Source organism: Saccopteryx leptura, chromosome 1 (genome assembly GCF_036850995.1).
Source record: "Saccopteryx leptura isolate mSacLep1 chromosome 1, mSacLep1_pri_phased_curated, whole genome shotgun sequence".
Classification (NCBI taxonomy): Eukaryota; Metazoa; Chordata; class Mammalia; order Chiroptera; family Emballonuridae; genus Saccopteryx; species Saccopteryx leptura.
In genome coordinates this window covers 109,339,171-109,346,855 of record NC_089503.1, presented here as the reverse complement: position 1 = coordinate 109,346,855, position 7,685 = coordinate 109,339,171, and the positions used below count along the sequence as shown (strand labels likewise).

At 38.5% G+C, this 7,685-nt stretch overlaps 1 pseudogene; it reads right to left on the bottom strand.

Moving 5' to 3' along the window:
* Window positions 1–5,116: 5,116 nt before the first annotated feature.
* LOC136388116 (heat shock protein HSP 90-beta pseudogene) lies at window positions 5,117–7,237 on the bottom strand (annotated as a pseudogene).
* Between the last annotated feature and the right edge of the window lie 448 nt (window positions 7,238–7,685).

The window sequence follows — 7,685 nt, the reverse complement described above, 5'->3', positions numbered from 1 at the left end:
CAATTGTATACTTAAATTAGCGAATAGATGAGCCTTCAATAAATTTGAAGAGAGAGCGTGGCAGGGAGGCTGGAGCACTGGATGGAGATTATATAGCCGTGTTGAAACTACTGATCTGTCTCACACACTTGCTTTTTCTGAGTCTCCTATATGGACAAATCTTTGCTCTCTTCTTCTATAGGCAGAGTAGACCCCTCATCATTCTCCAAGTTTCAGCTCAGGGATTTCAGGATCAAGAATGGGTTTCCTGCACAAACAGACTTCACCCTGCCCAGATACGTTTGTCAACTGTGAGCTCCTCACAAGTGAAGCTGTTTCATTCATCTCTTAATCTCAGGATCTAGCATTTGGCATGCAGCAGATTCATCATGGTCATTCTAATCTGAAACTCTGTGAACTGGTAAACACCAAGCACTAATTTTTGATAATCAGAGGATGTTATTTTATCTTACCAATATTTCCTCTTATAGATTTTTTTCCTTTAATAGATTTCCTCTATTAAAATCTCATAGCTCTCTATTCCTTTTATCCCCTCAAGCATTATAGACAACTTGGTCCCAATATGAGTGTATGTAAGATATTTTTCCGCGCTAAGTAAAATAGATTTCCGTTTAAGTATGTCTTCTCTCCGCTTATTATACATCCATTATAACAAAATAAACGTAACGAACATAATGCTTTCTATTTCCCAAGATTGCTCCAACTACTTATGGTTAATTTCACTAATTTAAATTTACCTTAGAATAGATGTACAATGAAGTGGTTGTAGGAAATATGTACAGGCATGTATAGCTGGGAAACTAACTAACTTCAGAGTCTGCACGAGCCCGTGCTCGACACTGAGGCTCTTCCAGCCTCTCAAAGGAAATAGAAGGGAGTAGAAAAAACCAGAACGGGGTCAGGCTTTTAAAGAATCCAGTGGGTCATGGATGTCCTGGCCTTCCTCAAATGACATTCTTAGTTTGAAAAGAGATATGAGCTGTGGGTAATTTGCAAATGAATACATCTGCAAATGAATGAAAGCGTCAAACACAATGGAAACATTGTGTCCAAGATTATACCATATTGCTCATGGAATCCACTTCCAAAGAATTTGTTTCTCCACCACGTGCATCAGTTCTATTCCGCTATCAGACCCAGGGCCCAGAAAATGCAAGCCACTAGGAATATCTTGCTAAAGGGGCTATGTGAACAGTTATTATTCTTGTGTCACTTCCTTATGACCCTTCATTAATGAAAAAGAAGAAAACTACATCAGAAGCAGCACTTAAAATTCAGTGTGGAGAGGCTTCTGGCCTCTACTGAGTAGCTTCCCCCCAATCCCTTTCTTCTTTTCTTCTTTACTACGTAATAACGTGTTAGGGCAAGAGGACAGCTAAATTCTCACATTCATGTCTGGGGAGAAAAGACTACTTTTAAAGGAGTAAATGGATAACTTCTTATCTAGATTTTACAATAGATTTTTATAAGCATGATCTAGTAACACCGCTTTAATGTTGACAAATATTATCCAAAATATACTTATTTTTACTCCAAAATATTGTTCTCCTCCTCATAACTTCCTTATTTATAAGTAACTAAATTTCACTTGCAATTTGTTAAATAATTGTATTGCTTTTATTATACATATCTAATTTGACAACTGTATGTCAAAACTAGCCCTAAGAAGTCAACTAAAAAAAGATTGAATTTCAATCTGTTTTGCACAGTTGGGCCCAGATGAACTATATCAGAAAAATGGGAGGAAAACATCATTAGATGCCATCATGCCTCTCATTTTCAGAACTTGTCATGTTTGGTGCTAAAGAACAATAAATTTTATTGTTCAACAGACTCCTGGGCTTCAAATCCTGAAGTTACATCTTGAACCAAAGGAATATTTTTTATGACATCTGTGTAGTTCTGTAATTAGATCCACAACATCTGCAACACAAACTTTTCCCTTTAAAATGTATCTTCAGACAAATGATAATACACTAAGTTATGCAAAGTATGCAAGCATGTGTTGCTGTTGCTTTGATAAAATTCCTGCAGGAGTCTGGAAAATGGGTTTGACCAATTTATCACACCAGCTGAATAAGTCCAAGAAAAGGCTGAATTTCTAGCAACTCATTCTTTTTTTTATTATTATTATTCAATGAGAGGAGGAGAGGCAGAGACAGACTCCCACATGCACCCCAAATGGGAACCACCCAGCAAGCCCACTAGGGGGCATTGCTCTGATGCTCAGCAACCAAACTCTTCTTAGCACCTGAGGCAGAGGCCATGGAGCCATCCTAAGTGCCCAGGGCCAACTCTCTCCAATTGAGCCATGACTGCCAGAGGGGAAGAGAGAGAGAAAGAGAAAGAGAGAAGCAAGAAGGGGACGTGTGGAGAAGCAGATGAGCGCTTCTCCTGTATGCCCTGACTGGGAATCGAATCTGGGACATTCACATACCAGGCCAATGCTCTACCACTGAGCCAACCAGCCAGGGCCTCTAGCAACTCCTTAAACATTTCAAGGGGGTTGATGATTTCTAATCAATGTTCCAAATATTTCCAATGTCACTCATTGCTTCATTTATTTCTTCGTTCCTTGATGATATTAAGAGAATGGATTATGCAGTGTTCTAACTAACATAAAATTATCTATGCTTATCATACTATCCAAATACTGTGATCAGAGAGCAATCATGGAAGCACAATTTATGAAAACATCATTGCCATCAATTTATCCAAGAGAAGTACACATTATTTTGTTATGGTACAACACAAACTCTTGTAAAATCAAAAATCATCCAACAGAGACCAAGCTCCCTTTCTAAAAACATGTGTGTCCTTTCCTGTTGACAGGTACAATTTTCAATAATTTAATAAATTATTTACAATCTCTGTGTTCCAATTTAGATACAAGACATTTCTCTAAAATTTTGCCAATTTTCTGGAACTTAAGTGATTTACATAAACAGTAATAACAAAAATAGAAAATGCAAGTAAACACTATTCTTTTCTGCATTAATCTCAGTTAAGATTTTTTTTTCTTAAAATTCAGTTCAAAGTAGATTCCCATTTGTAAATTTCAAGAACTCCTTAATGGTGCACTTTCTAACTATATAGAAAGAAAACAATCTAACAAAAATGTGATTTATCTTTCTAAATTACCAGTATGATATGACATTACTTTGTCTAAATTAAGCAATTATGACATAACGGCTGAAGAAAGCTACAGTGGAAAAGTCAATCATTCCTGCTAATTTGTAAATATGGGAACACTTCTACCTGCACCCAACATACTATGTTCTAAATCTGTCAAGAAAACATTGACAAAATTATGAATTCATTTAAAAATAATGACGTATACCCTACAAGAATTAGAAGCTTAGAGATTAGCACATGATTAGACAGTCTGCTAGCATAGCTCAATTGAAAGAAATCATACTTTGAATATTTTTATGATAGACAACTTATAAGAAATATGTACTTTAAATCCTCTCTGAAGATGACCCAATTTTCACTATTTATTGGCAATAGGAATTACATAAATTAAGAAATTAGTGTTCATGTTAAAACAATATAATATTTTTAAAGTAGAAAACGTGATAAATTTAAAACAGAGGACAGTGAGAAAAAAGGGAGAAAAATCTCAATATAACTATAATACAGCTTTTTTACTTTATCTGTCCATGAATGCAATAAAAATAATACCAAAAGGTTAAATTTGCCTGAACTCTCAGAAATTATTTTAAAATTGAGTTAAAGGCTGATGCTTAAGGTAAAATGCATTATCTCTTTTATTAATTCTCATTCTTTTACTGACTGCTGTGGAATGAAATTAAATGTTTAGAAGCAAATCCTCCCTTCGTCCATAAATATCACAAAGTTAAATTTGCTCTGGATTTTAAATTTGCAATACAGTGTCCTTGTACTTCTAACAGATGTTCTTTACATGCGGATGTCGATAATGCAATGGAACTGCTGCTGGACTGTACACTGGAGACAAATAGACACGCCCTGCACGGAGGAAAATGCAGTGTCTCCTCCCAGCACGGGACTGGAAAGCAATGTGGATGCTGGACGCGCAAGCGCCAGACCAAGACCCGGAATCCACCTCCACCACTGGCTCTCAACCAGAGAACGAGGCTGTTGTTAGAAATGCACGAATATCCACTTGGTTTTCAACTCCCAGATGAAACTTTCGTTGTCATTTGCACTCCTTTTATATTAGTACATTTCATGTCATGTACGAATGTATACTTTTAATGGTTCTATATGTTTTCTTAAAGTTACCTTCTCCTAATTTTGCATGTCATGCCTTGAATATCTCTCTCTCTTTTTTTTTCATCTTCTTTGTCTTGCATAGTTTAATTTCAGAACAAAATTTAAAAAAAACACAATACACAACATCCGAACCCAATGTCAAATGTGAGACGGGAAGGCTTGAGGCCAGTGGTGAAATTCAACCAGTTTGCAACAGTTCAGCAGAACCAATACCTAATTTTTTGTTAAGTCTGGTGAATTGGTTGTTAAAATGGTACGTGTGATCAGGGTTCATTCTAAGGTGGGCACCTGGGCAGCTGCCCAATTTTGAAATCATAAAGTTACATTCCTTTTTTTTTTAATGTTCATCTGTGCAACAGCATATTCTAAGTGCTCATAGTAATGTTCATTCCATCCATAGGTGAAAAATATTGCAAATGAGGACACCAATCAAGAAGCAATATGGAAATATCTTAAAATTTTATTTTTTGTCAGTTATTAGTTAATATTTTTCATTAATATTTTAAAACTCTTTTTATAACATAATCTAGTTTTGTGTACCTCTTTTATTGTTCTTATTTAAGTATTAAATGCATGAAATAATAAACTACCTTCCAGTATATTGTTTTCTTATACTTAAAACGATCCTTAAGGCAGAGAACTGGTTGTTCAATTATTTGAATCCCACCCCTGCTGGGTGCCCTTGGATACTGCCTGAGGCAAAGACAGGAGAGAAAATAACACTAGACATCAGTAGAGGAGACCAGGTGGGCCAGGGCCACTCAAGGCGGCTGGGGGAGTCATGAAGGCAGAGGACACAGGCTCTTCAGGTAGAAATTCCTAGGCTGCTTCTTCCATGTGAGAAGCAATCCCTTCACCCTCAAGAGAGCATCTCATCAAGTACAGGAGCACTGGGTTCTTCTGCTGTCGCTTCATCTTCACTGGTGATGAAGGCCCAGCTTGATCATTCGGTAGATGCGGTTGGAGTTGGTCTGGGGATCCTCAAGTGAGAAACCAGAAGAGAACAGCTGTTTCAAACAGCAGCACCACTAGGTACTTGACAGCTCTGTCCCTCCTGTCTGCCCGCCTTCTGCCGGATCTCCACAGTGGGGTGGTTGCGATTGATCTCCAGGTGCTTTTTGGCCATCATGAAGCTCCTTGTAGTTATTCTGAAGGGCCTGTGCTTTCATGATCCACTCTACATTAGTTGTCCAGCTGTGGGTGCTAGTCACAATGCAGCAGGGTGAACATACAAGCCTACTGGACTTTGTCACCTTCTCATTCTTCTTATCCAACCTTTTTTTCAAGAGTTTGCAGAGGTTTTCAAACTTGGACTTGCTCCCTTTCATTTTCTTCTTCCCTCTTCATCCTCAGGTAGCTCCAGGACCTCTTTGGTGACTAACACTAAGCTCTTCCCATCAAATTCCTTGAGCTGCTGCACAAGGTACTCTCAAGGGCTCCATATACTACCTCAAAGCACCACTTCAATGCTCGCTCCAAAGAAGCAGAGTTGGTAACTTGCTTTTTGCCCTCACGAGAGATGTACTAGATGGACTTCTGAGTCTCCTTCATGTGAGAGACCTATTCCAAAAGAGAAGTCACTTCATCTTCAGACTGGGAGGTGTGATAGTACAAAGCTCAGAAAGGCATCCTCAATTAGTGAAATCCTCATGGAGTCCAAGATTTACATTTTTAGAGAATGTGCCATAGAATTTCTCATAGTTCTCCTTGTCTTCCACCAGCTCAAAGACAAGTTCAAGACACTTAACAGTGTTTTTACAAATACCCTTTAAGATTTTGCTCTACTGGAGCATTTTTCAGGAAATGTTCAGGGGCAGGTGTGCAGAATCAAGCACACCACAGATAAAGTTGAGGTACTTGGGTATACACTCTGGTATCTACTCATCACTGCTGTCCATGATTAACACACAACAGAGATGAAGTTTGATGTTGCTCTTCTTGTTCTCAAAGAGGTCAAAGGGAGCCCGATGGAGGATCAATAGCAATGCCCTGAGTTCCAACTGATCTTCTCCAGGGAAGTGCCTGAATGCCAAGTGGTCTTCCCAATCATTGGTAAGGCTTTTATGGAACTCTCCATATTCATCCTGGGTGATGTCATTAGGGTTTCTGGCCCATATGTGGTTGGTCTTGGTTAGTTCTTCCTAATGGATATATTTCTCCTTAATCTTCTATGTTTTTTTTTCTTATCTCTAGCACTATCATCCTCCTCATTTGAGCCCATGTCTTCATTCTTGGGTTTCTTCTTATCATCTTTATTTTCTTCTTTGTCCCCCTTCTCTTCTGCTTCATCATCACCAATTTATTTGTCTGTTCCTTCTCCCAAAAAAAGGGTGGTGGGATAACCTATGAACTGTGAGTGCTTTTTCCTGACTTCTTTGACCTGCCCCTTCTCTAAGTTCTCTGTCTGGTCCTCTTTAAGGTGGAGTATCACTTTGGAATCCCACCCAATGGGCATATGATGGTCAGCTCTCACCGTGAAGGAAGCCCCAGCAGAAGGCTCCCAGGCATACTGCTCATCATCATTGTGCTTTGTGATCACAACCTCGTTCTCTGCCACCAGGCAGACAGAATAAAAGCCAAGAACAAATTTTCCAATCAAGGAGACATCTGCACCATCCTAAAGAACCTCCATAAATGCTTGCTTTTATACCAGATTTAACAATGGTTCCCAGATTATTTTCAGATCAGCTCTGGTTATGCCAATGCTTATATCCACCAGAGTCAAGGTATGTTCCTGGGTGTTGGAGATTATGTCAATTTCCATCTTTTTTATGTCAATTTCCATCTTTTTACCATTGTCCAACATGGAAGGGTCCGACTCTCATAGCATATCTTGTTCAAGGCATCAAAAGCATTATGATAACTCCTGAAGGGAAATTTCCTTGTTGGAGTAGAGTGTATTTGTGATAAGCTGGACAATTTCTGCCTGGAAGGCAAACGTCTCCACATCCTCCTCTCCATGGTGCACTTCCTCAGGCATCCTGAAGCTGAGGGATGTAAGTACTAAAGAGCAGGGTGGGCTGTGTTTGGCTCACACACCACAAGCAGCATGTGCAGTACTGATTCAACAGCCTGCCTTGAACACTTAACTCTTACGTCCTATTTTTTTTTTAATTTATCGATTTGAGAGAGAGAGGAACATAGATTGGTATGTACCCTCTGAATGGGGATCAAACCAGCAACTTCTGTGTTTCAGGATGATACTCTAAACAACCAAGCTATCCAGCCAGGGCTCACATCCTATTTTTAATATCATTTTTTTTTATTTTTCTATTTTAATGTAATGATAATACTTCTTGATATTTAGTCCTTATAGCGGTCCCTCGTCCATCCTGACGGTTAGGTTCCAGAACGCGACAGGCGAAAATCCACGAAGTAGCGACTTTATATTTATTTTATTATTTATATATATATATATTTATATATAT